We start from the raw sequence: 12896 nt of genomic DNA on the forward strand, positions 1-12896 counted from the left end.
TACGGCCTACTTTTAAAGCTTCCTAGTTTAATACAAAGGCATAGAAGACCTTAAGGGTGAGGTTAATAAGACCGAATAGCTCCTTATAGATATGGAAATTAAGGACTACTCACCTAACTAATACTTTACTAAGTATAGTAAGGTAAATGGTACACAAACCGTCGCTATTCTTAATAACCAATCTACGCTCTATTTTATCATAAAGTTAGATATCTTTAACGAGCCAAAAAAGAGCTCCGCGTTTTCCTTTAACAACAGATACTCGGCGAACGTCTTCCATAGTATTATGCCGGATACTAAAGCCGCAGGAATATTTACAGCAGGAGAACCTCAAGTTTAAGCCCTTTAGCAGCTTAATAGCTCTGTTTAGATTAACCATTTAACGGCAGGCCAACACACAATTCGTTTTAGTAAAGGTACTATAATCTCTCTCGGCACAATTAGGGTTTAAACCCCCTTAGGGTATATTACTTTTCACATTATTCCCACAAACACCCTATTTCTATTTTATATTAGAGATATAAATAAACTAGGCGTTAAGCTTAATAACCTTAAGAATATACTCGTGTAGGGAGATAATCGGGTGCCTATTGTACACAAGTAGGGTTACCCTTAGCTGCTCCTTTAACAACTAGAAAAGAGTATTGCTTAGAGCCATTTAACTAAGTTAGAGTTACGCCAACTATACCGTCGTTTTAGTCACCTATTAGTTCACCAATTACTTAGGGTTTTTTAGTAAGTAGGCTATAAAGTTAAGGTTAAGGCAATTAAGCATCTTATAAAATACTGCTACCACTGCCAAATGAACTAGAGGTCCCCTGGCCAATTCAAGTTCACCCTTAAAGATAACTATAACTTTAACTTCTGTATTATCGTCGACGTTATATACCTTAGCGGCAAGCTAGTACTCTAAGTTATTAACTTCTTAACCTCCTTCTAAGCCGTACGATTCTTAAAGGATATATTAGCTAGGAACGCATAGGATACCCTTTAGTTATGCTAAATTAATGTCTACCTAGGACCCCCTAATTAAATCGTCCACAACGTAGGAAAGAACTTCTTATCTATAGAGTTCCAACAATAAATAAAGGCAATAGTAATTAAGGTTAAGGAAGTCCCTGTTAAGGCATATAATAGTATTAAAAAAGTAGAGCGATATTACGCGCCATTACGCCGCGTATATAAGATTATCTCTTTAAAACTAAAGGACGCTAGCGAAGAACTTACCTTATAAATAGCTGTTAAAGCTATTAACAATTCCGCTAGCCTAGATGGACTTATACCTACGTTACTAGTCTTTAGCGCCTACCCTTAAATAACTAATAATTCTCTACTATCTCCCTCTATTATATAACGAGCTAAGGCTATTCGCAAAGTAATAAAGGAGGTACAATATCTATACGCTATGCGCCAGGTTAATAATACACTAGGAATAAGAAATGGCCTAAATACCTCGACTACGCTCAATCTGCCACTCCAATCTAAAGTACGGGTATGGCGTGAAAAGGGAGGATGGTTAGGCCCACATAAACTTATTACAATTAATAGTCAAACTTGCACTCTTTAGATGCCCTATAGACCTACTTAATTCCGTTTAACCGTTATTAGGCCCTACTATAAAGATAATAGTTCTAAGCCTTTGCAGGATGCCCCAGAAGATACCCTAGAAAATACCCTAGAGGAAAACCATAATTAACGTGCCCTAGAAGGCGACTGTGATCCTAATATAATTATAGTAGATATGCCGCAACCATAACGCGGTAGAGGTCGCCCGAAGGGATTACGAAATCGCTAATATCTTATTAATTTTAAAGAGCAATTTATTGCTGCTATAGAGAGTAGAGTTAAGTTATTAATGGCCTTTATAATAGCCAAAGAGAAGGCTGACTTTAAGCTCGCAAAACAGCTCCAAAAGGAAGGTCGTATTATAACCCTAGGAGCTCCTTTCCAAGCATCCGACAAGCAGGAGATCGACGGTCTTATTATAAGAGGAGTCTTTAAATTCAAGAAATATAACCCTACCAAGTTCGATAGAGTTCGCATCTTCAAGTTAAGAATGGTTAATAAGATCAAGGGTAAAGCTACTGACGCCCCATTTAAGAAATTAAGGCTTGTTATCTAAGGTTACAACAATAATAGTAAAGAGATAATTCTTACATAATCTCCCACAATTTAACAAGCTAGTCAGCGAGTTATTATTATATTAGCTCCCTCCTTAATAAAGAATAGAATAGCAGTTTATTTATAAAATATCACTTAAGCCTACACCCAATTAGAGACGCACCTTTAGCGCTTAATATTGGCATACCTTCTGGAGTAAATTCGCCACCAGTATCCTAAAAACACGATCATGGTTATGCTTAAGCCATTGTATAAAATCGCAGAGGCAGGAACTCACTAGTAGGCTACCTACAGCAAGCACCATAAAGAGAAGCTTTTAATAACTACTTCTATATTTAATCCCTGCTTCCTTATTATAACCATAGGAACCCCATTCGGAATCGTCGGTATGTAAACTGATAATATAATTATCTTAGGAGATGACCAATTCTTAGCTCTTAAAGAGGATGAGCTAGTAAAGGTAAATCTCATAGCAAAGCCAAAGGAAAAGCTTAACTTAATAACACCATTACTCTTCAATAGATGCATCCTCTCCCTAAATAAGGATTCCATTGCTTTATGCCAGAAGGGTTAAGGTAAGAAGATNNANGTTATTAATGTTAATTCNCTAAAGCAAGGATACGTGGAGTAACGCGCTTGTAAAGCTTATATTACTTCTATCTATCAACCCAAGGCTTTATTTAATCTCTCCGTTACCACCTAACACTAGGAACTAACTAAGGACGACGTTCTTGCCCTAAATAAACGTCTTTTTTAATAAATAAACCATCTTAATCGGGGACTACTCTACGTGCCTATTAATCTTCCTACCGCTAAGCTCTTTGTATTTATTAATAGATCGTTTATAAATAATAAAGATTTTAGCTTCTAGTTAGGATATAAGATTATTATCACAAACGAATTTACTAGAGAGAATGACTTTATAATCTATAGCAATCTTATCTATTAGAGCTTAACTAAGAGTAAGCGCATTACCTAAAGTATTTTAGCGTTAGAGATATATAGAATAGTTAGCGGAGTTAATATAGCAATTACAATTGGAACTACCCTAAAGATAATTATAGATCGACTTAAACTTCCTATTATCCCTACAATCGTATATACCAATTTATTTTCCCTCTATAAGTGTTTAGTTAAGCTCGGTACTATAAAGGAGAAGCGCCTTATAATTAATATTATAGCACTTCGGCAATCCTATAAGCGTTAAAAACTCTTTAAAATTCAATAGATTAATAGCTAAGATAACCCGGTAGATATAATAACAAAGGCAAACCCAAACAAAGCACTAGAGACATTTATTAACATAAATACTCTACGTATACAAGTTAAAAGTTAGGTTAAAAGGGAGTCCCTAGAAATTTCTTAGTTACATAAGGTCTTAAGATGTCCAGGAACTTTAACCGGCGGTTAAAGTTATCTAATTAGTTAGATTCTGCAGACCCTAACTTAAACCAGCCAATTAGGATTTTCCATCCCTAGGATGGAAAATCGCTATTAGCTCGCTTACCGCTAGCGCCTTAGCAGCCCTACTGACAAGATACCTACCCATAACTTATAAGCAAGAAAGCACCACATACTAAGAGGCAAATTTTGGGATAGCGAGACTTATATTGCAATGGCAATAGTAAGTAAGAAGGATTAATTTTTGTTCCGCTAGTTAAGCGGTATATGTATATAGATGGCAACTATAAAAGAAGAGTTGCCAGTATTGGGAATAAAGGCAAATGGTTACCATATAAGGCATATTGCCGTCATATATAGCAAGTTGCCATTACGTGCCGCCGCGGCACTAGCGTGGTAAGGAACCTTAAGTTCCTCACCCCTTTCTTTAAGAATAAAGAACAACAATCATCATACTATCTACGAACCGTAGCTACGTGATATCCCCTTATAAGTCCAACAATATATAAGTTAAAGGTTAGGTTAAAAGTGAGTAAGAGTATAATATTCTATAGACCCTAATTTTAACTAGCTAATTAGGATTTTCTATACCCAGTATAGAAATTTGCTATTAGCTTACTTATAAGTAGCGCCTTAGCGGCCCTAATATAATATCTACCTACAACTTTAAGTAAGAAAGCACTATATGCTAAGAGGCAAATTTTAGGACAGCGAGACTTATATTATAATAGTAATAGTAAGTAAAAAGGATTAATATTTGTTACGCTAGTTAAGCAGTATTTATATATAGATAGCAGCTATAAAAAAATAGTTGCTAGTATTGGGAATAAGGCAAGCGGTCGTTATATAACGCCGCGGCACTAGCGTAGTAAGGAGTCTTAGGCTCCTCGCCCTTCCTTATTCTAAATAATAAGCTTTATTAACCAATATTACTATAACCTACTTAAGTAGTTATTATTGGTGAGTTACCCTATGTGACCAACAGTAAATATATAATTAGAATATTATAGGCGCATTAGCTAGCCTAAAAGGTATTACTAAATACTTAAAATAGCCATATTGGGTCTTAAAAGTAGTGTTTTACCTATCCCCTTCTTTACTATAGAGCCTATAATAGGCGTCTTATCATTCTAACTTTGTAAAGATCTTTTCCCTAAATAGTTAATCTAGCATTTTACTAACTAATAATAGTGGGTAATGGTTTATAATTATAATCTTATTAAGACTGTAATAGTCTATATATAGCCTTATAGTTCTATCTAGTTTTAGGATAAAGAGAATTGGCGCGCCTATTGGCAACTTATTAAACCAGATCTATCCCTTTCTAGTAAGCTATTAAGGTACTCCTATAGGATCTTAAGCTCTTTATATAAGAGGTTATAGATAGGAAGATTCGGCGGTTATTTACCTTCTTTTAGATTAATTATATAATAATACTCTAAGTTCTATAGTAGGACTTTAGCTCTCCTACCCGAAAATACCCTTAGTAAGTCCCTTAGGCCTACTAGAATATTTAATAAATTAGGGTCGCGTTTATCCTCTATATTATTATTAGGTAGGTCCTAAAGCTCTATTAAGATACTTATAGGTAGAGTTATGCGTTATAGTAGTTGCTTATATATAGTTACCACCGTATATTAAACCATTACATATAGTAGCTAGTAGAGGGTAGGAAGTTCTTTAACGTAATATTTAAGGTATTAAAGCATATTTTCTACCTATTACTTAAGCCAGAGTAACCTATAGCGGTTAAAGTATCTAGTAAGATCTTTAAGATCGCCGCTTTTCTATAATATCTCTGTAACCTATCCGGCAGTTCCCTATAGGGTCTCTATTATAGAGGGGTTATTATTTATACTAAGCTTTATACCTATCTTGCTATTAAATAGCGGTTAAATCTAATACTCCTTTAGGTGTAGAGCGTATACTATTTTACCTAGGGCTATATTCTTTAGGATGTCCTTTAGGCTTATTAATAATATACGCCCTTCTAAATCTTTATTATTCTACTATTTAAAGGCTCCTATCTTAAAGCGTATTTTAAGATCTACTTCCGTAAGCTAAGGGTATTTAAGGATAAGGTTATAACCTACAAAGTTAGCCGCTTAGAAGGGTTGCGGGCTAACTGCCTTAATATAGTTATGTATATCGGCCACTAACACTATAAGCTTATAGGCACTATATAGTTTAATCCAGTGCTTATCTAAAAAGTCTATAATAGGTTTCTACTACCTTTATAATAGGATAAGTTTATACTCTTTTACTAAATTATATTATATAAGATTAATTTTAGCGCCGCTATTATATAGTGTTTAGAACTAATATACCTTACCTATAGGGAGTATTATTTCTAGCTTAACAGTAATATAGAGAGTCTTTCCTTTATTATCTTGCCCTAGTTGCAGCCAAAAAAGGTCCGCGACTAAGGCTTTTCTTTTTTTAGATTATTAGTGCGGTTATTACCCTACTTATTTTTCTAATAAGATCTACCTCTAGAGTTCTCTTTTAACTTCTTAGGGTATTCCTATAAAGGTGCCAGATGGGTATTAGGTTAGCCCTAGAAGTCTTTCCTGTTATTTAAGGTTCCTAACTTTAACCCTTTTAAAGTTCTCTTTAAGAACGGCTTCTTTAAAGGTTAGGCCTGCCCTATATTACTATTAGAGTGCCTACGCTTTTAGTAACCCCTTAGCTTCCTACTAGAAGAGGTCTAATTCCTTACTATATCTTTAGCGTTTAGAACTGCTTATTCGAAATCCATATATATAGTAATCCGCAATAGGCCTCCTACGCGCTTTATTTTATTATAAATTACTAGCTTAATTCTAGCCTAGATAAACCTAATCTTTTTCTTCTTATAGATGCTACCGTCCTTATTTTTAAAGGGCTTTAGATTTATTTATTAAATATAAGTTTCTATAAAGTTTATAAACTAGCTGTTACAGACGCTTTAAGTACAATGTTATGACTACTAGGAGAGGAGTTAGAAGAAGCTAGTTAGTTAATTTAGGCACGGTCCAGGATGGAGCCGATAAAGCTATATAATAAGGAATAGTAACTAAGGTTACGTGGGGTAATCTATATAATCTATAGGATCTATATAATCCGTGATAGAGCAAATAAAGTATACGTATATTACGTACAAGAAGGATTTTATAGGAGTACGGTTGTGTATTTAAGGACCCTTAGTCCCTACCTAGATAGTTCCTTCCTTATAGTAATTCTCAGAATATAATTAGAGTTAATCTATTAGGTAACCACTCTACTAGTTCTTATTATTATTAACTTTAGTTTATATTACCTATACACCTAGCCTATTAACGAGCCTATTATAGTTCTTGCTATAAGGTTCCGTTATATAATCACTACCTAGTTATAGTATTAAATAAAGAAAGTCGAACAATATACCACTAAAAGTAGCTACTACAACGCTATTAACGGCAGCAACTACTTTAAGATTAGGAGGGGATACTAGTATAGCGGACACTAACTTTTAGTAACCTATAACGGTCGGACAATTATAAGAGATAGTCGACTAGTTAATAGCAAATAATGCAGTAATGAAAGAAAGGGTTAATGGGATAGGTGTAGTAAGGATTAAGTTACTATTAATTAAAAGGTACTTGGGAGAAAGGTTAAAGCTTAAAGGATTCCTTACGTAAATATACTTTAAAGTTATATAAGAAGGGGTAAAGCTACTAACACCTATAGATTAAATAGCCTATACAGGACTATTCCTATTAGGAAGAGCACTTAAGTAGTTTAAGTCTTACCTTATAGAAATACAGGCAAACGGAATAATAACTACTAATTAAGAGGTGCGGTTTATATTCTTAAGCTAGAAAGGGTTTATAGAGCGACTTATATAAATATTTAGAGACCTAGAGGCAGTAACTATAGCGAAAAAAAACTCCAGGATATTACGTAATAAACCTTAGCAATTAAGTATATAACGTAGTTCTAGACGCTAGTAATATAAGTAGAGTAGAATAATAAGGCGCTTATAGCACAGTATAAGTAAGGACTTAAGGCTAAAGTCTAGGACGTAATTATTCTAATAAAAGATGCGGACACCCTAAGGGATTTAATAGATTAAGCGATTAAGATTAATAATTAAATTTACTAAAAGGAACAGGCTAAAAGAGGTTAGGATAGAGTTCTATAGTTATATAAGGCATAGATTATATATTAATTAAAGCTAAGTTAGAAACTATAGTATAGCGCAGAGCTAATAGACTTAAGTGGTACTAAAAAAGCCTATAAGAGATAGAGTAAAAAACTATAGAAACCTAAAGGATAAGGATCTAGTAATTATAGGACTAAGGAGTAGAGGCCAAACTAGGGATTTTAGCAGTAGAAGACGTTTAGGCGGACTTTATAGTAAAGTTAATAGTTTAAAAACGGAGCTTATATAAATTACGGAAAATAAGGTTACTTTATAAGGGATTATAAAGATGGTTAAAGTTACTATGTAATAAAGGGAACCTAATTAGTAGGAGATATATATATATAGAGGGACGACTATATACTATAAGGAACAAAGAAATATTTAATTAGAAGTTTTGCGTTCTATTATAATAACGCATACCAAATTTATAAAGACGCTAAATACGGCGTAAGCTATTAGCTATAAGAGCTAAAATCTTTAGAATATAAGGGGACTAACAAAACCAGTTCGTAGATCGGACATTAAGGACGATAAATTCAACATGGGCGAAATATTTAGTAACGATAAGGTAATAAGGGCGGCTTACTAGAAGCACGTGGACCTTAGAAATATTATATAAGAGGTAAAGGATAATTCCACTATAGAATAGGGAATATTAGTAGGGATTAAGACCCCACTAGATATAATGTCTATTGCTTTATAAGATATAAGAGAAGTAGGGTAGTAAACCACTTCGGTACTCGATAAAGGCAAAAAGCTAAAGGCTTAAGATTCTTAAGAAGAGATAAGAGACGACTAAAATTCTTAAGATAAGATAAGGTATACCTAAGGACCTATAACGGACGAAAACCGATAGAGTAGGGCAATAGCTTAGTTTAAAGATATATAAATGAGCTTAGGATAGAGTTTCCTACAGGTATAAGACTCTTAAGACAAGATAAGTAAGATTTAAGACTCTTAAAATAAGATAAGAACACTAAGTAAGCCTAGTTAAACTAAGGTAGGAGTAAAGCTTAAGTTAGAAGCAAGCTTAGGATTAAGAATCCTATAAAACTAAGACTTTAAGATATAAATAAGGACCAACAAGATTAGAGAATTTATGGTATAAACAGTAACTAAACTAGGAGATAGATATATAGACCTAGAGGACTTACTAGGGGAATATAGTATTTAGCCTAAAGATCGGAATGCCGATACTAAGATTAAGAAGTAAGAAAACTTTAAGGATCTACTTATAAGACGCGAAAAGAAAGAAACTATAGAGGAATTTAGAGTAAGAATTACCTTATAGCAAAAACAGAAACTAGATAAGAGATCTAGTATATTAGGATATATAAGGGACCAAGCACCTATATAAAGGATTACTAATAGGCCTAAAGTAAGTATATTAAGAGCTAAGTAGCTTATTAAACTAGAATAAGAAGAGAATCTAGGGATTCTAACTAGGTTTAAAGAACGATATATAAAGGGCTGTTACAACATAGTAATAAGAAGATACTTCCTTATAAACGAACCGTATACACTCTAGTAGCTGTACTAAAAGTAGTATAGGCAAAGGCATAATAATAAGTGGGAAGATTTCTATATGTAGTTAGATAAGAAAGTTATTTAGGACTACCTAATTACGGAAAAGGTAATAAGTCATATTAAAGAAGCCTTAATTATAATATTAAAAGATTTAAAGGAATATTTAGAGGACTAGAGAAGCGAGAGATGTATTTTAGTACCTGCGAACAAAGTTATAACGTTTAGATTAGTACAATAAAGGTTTAAATTTAAGGATAAAGACGAGCTAAGAGTTAACCTAAAGCACCAAGCATACTATATATTGGCGTAGATTGTATATATAGACGATATATACAATATATATAGAGCACTAAAGAATAAGCATTAAAAATACCCTATAAGAATATATTGGTTAGCAGAGGAATAAAAGTATTAAAATGCTAAGTATATGTATAGCTAGCATCTAGTAGAAGTTTAGAAGTTAGGTAACTTAATACTTTAGCTAAAAAGATTTCTTACGGAAAAATACCTAGATGGATAATAGTAGTGGGAATGCCTAGAGAACACGTGTTTATAGTATATTAAAGATAAAAAGCGAACTAAGTATTGGCTAAGAGTGGACTAAGTATAAATAGGATTAAATAGCTAATAGTTAAGAAAAGTAGAGGCCTACGGGATTAGAGGGAACTAGTAGTAGAGCCTTAGTGTAAGGGATATTATTGCGGACACCTTAGGTTGCCCTTAGGACAACCCCTAAACGCCCCTTAAATAGTTGCCGGTTATATACTAGAGGTATATACCCGTAGTATATAGTCTCTACAATCCTAAATCTTACAGCCAAAAACACAGCTACTATCTCTAACCACTAGAGTTTAGAAGCTAATCCAAAATTGGAATATAGAGAGAGTCTCTCTAGACTGGCAAAAACCGTGGTCTCCTCCTATTCCCGCTTTCTTTTCTATCTCTAAGGGTAGTAAAGAAGAAGCTGCATAAGAATATCTAAGACTAGTAGAAAATCTACAAGAATCCCTAAAGTAGGACCTAGTAGATATATACTATACAGATGGCTCTAAAGACAATAAATCAAATGTAGCAGCCGTATGCAAAATAGGAGAGAGAAATAGGATTAAATATGCAACAAANTGGAATCTAGGGCCCTATATGGAAATTATGGACGTAGAGCTTTATGCAGTCTATAGGGCCCTAGAACACCTAAAATAACAAAGACTAGAAGAGAAACAGGTTTATATCTTTATAGATAGCNAAGCNGCTATTAAGAGATTANAGCTTAATTCTCTTACAGGAGGGCAAGAACTAGTCTTTAAAATTACGCAAAGCTGTTCCTATCTAGCTAGTAGGAATATCTCTATTAACTTCTATTGGGTCCCTAGCCACCTAGGAATTTACGGAAATAAAATAGCAGATAAACTAGCTAAAAAGGGCCTCTCTAGAAGAAAAATATAATCTTCTTATTCTTCCCTAGCCCACCTAGGGAAACAAGTAAGAGAAAAGATACTAGAACAGTGGAAAAACAATTAGCAACAGAATAAAAGCAAAGGAAAACACTATACTAGAATCTGTAAAGGAAACTACCCTTTCTCTTTTAAAGCCACTAAGGATAAATATCCTAAAAAGCTATAATCAGCTTTTTTTTCAACTAAAACTAGGAAAAGGCTTCTTTAAATCCTTCTCTAAAACAATAGGGAAGGATAAAGAAGGTAGATGCTTTAAGGACTGTACCGCGGTATAAACCCCTACGCACCTCTTACTAGAATACAGACTACATTGGGAAGATAGAAAGGAAATGTAAAGACAAATAGGCTCTTCTCTCTCCTTAGAGAAGCTTTTTTGTATAAAGAAAGGAAGAAGGGCGCTTTTTCTATTCTTAAGTAGGACAAAAATAGCTACTGGGAAGTGGCTAAGAGCAGAAGGATCTNTAGAAGGAGGCAACTCCTACTAAAGTCCTAGTAGATAGACCATAGAAAGCAAAAGGATAGAAATGAACTATAAAAAGGACAGGGACAGGCGTTAGGATTATTTATGATTTTATTCTAATTTTTTCTTCTATTTTCCTATCGTTTTCTTACTACCTAATAGTTGTTAGCAACCTAGTATCTTATTAGGAAGCTGTAAATCCCTAGCTTAGGGATTTATAAACTACTAGGACATAGCTACTAGTATATGTTAAGCTACCTAGAAAGGATTCATGTATATAGAACTATAGCGCCATAGCCTAGAGGCTGCATGCGCAGTATTGTACGTAGTATAATACAACGGATATAAATAAATAAAAAAAAACAATCCTAGAGGCCTTACCTCCTTAAGGATTTGTCTCTCTTACCAATTTATCCTATTCCACAATTGTGTCCTTATAGCCCCCTATTTATAAAATCCCCTTATATTTAAATCCTTCCTACTCTTTTTTAAAAGGGTAGTTGGCTTTAAGGACTAGATTATTTATTTATATCTTTTATTTATAACTACTATCTTCCCTTAAAATCTTGTAATAACCTAAATAGAAACTCCACAGATACCTTATGGAAAGCCGTCACGTAAAGGCAGGAAGGTCCCTCTAATAGCGAAAGATTGCGATAATATAACCCTTTAGGTAAGACGGCCGAACGAGCCCTAATACCTAGATGCTCTAGGAGCTCGAAGACTCTTATATACCTATAGTTACCGCTAAAGAAAACGCAGACACCCTCTATAACGGTTATAATGCTGCTAGAAAGTAACTAGAACCCCTCCGACCCCACCTAGGCTAATTAGAAGATTAAGCGCTAAAGGTAACCCTAAGATTTTCCCCTAAGCTAGAAATGCTAGAGAAATATACTAATATGTCTAACTAGGGACTTAACTAGAACCCTCCCAGAAGACCACTGGCCTATAATTAGTATAGCGGTGGTGTATAGACTGCTTATAAGCTAAGCGGGCTTACCCCTTTAGGAAACTAAACCTAAATACTAACTTAAGACCTAAGGCTTATTGGGAAACCTATACTAGCTACTAGTGCTAATACTACCTTTATAGTAGGAGCTTCCCTAGGCCCAAGTTCGGAAGGTTAAGAGCCTTATACTAATCTCCTTTAAGACGGATATTAGGAAGCTATTATAAGGCTCTCGGAAGCTATATAGGAGAAAGCCATTAATAAATATATTAGAACCCTTTAAGGGTAAATCTATATTTAGTAGGGTTTAATCTAAGCTAGGTAAATTCTTTTACAACCTAATTAAGGCTAGGGGCTTTCTAGGGGCTACCTAGTACCTACCTAAAGAGGTATAAAAGACTTAGAGAAGCACCTACGCAATAAACGGAAAAAGGATATGGACTGACTAGCTAAGGCCTTTAATAGTTTAGAACTTCGTTATAGACCTAATGCCTAATAGCTGGACGATTGGGTTTGTAAGGTAGATAACTTCTTTAAGATGCTAATGATATAAGATAATACTAAAGAGCGTATATACTAGATTATTAGTAAGATTAAAGACCGATCGCTAAACTAGATTGCGCTTAATTAACTTAATAAAGAGCAAATTATAATATGGCTATAGCTATAGACCTTCCTAAAGGGTTGGACCTAAGATCCGTATATTATATAATATAATAATGTAGAATAATTCTGGAATGGTACGCAGCTAGACCGTTAAGGCTTCCGCTAGTTCATAAACTTTGTAGAAACTCGTGCTTAATAGATAGATTTAGA

The sequence above is a fragment of the Cenococcum geophilum genome, assembly GCF_001692895.1.
Source record: "Cenococcum geophilum 1.58 unplaced genomic scaffold K441scaffold_8, whole genome shotgun sequence".
Taxonomy (NCBI): Eukaryota; Fungi; Ascomycota; class Dothideomycetes; order Gloniales; family Gloniaceae; genus Cenococcum; species Cenococcum geophilum.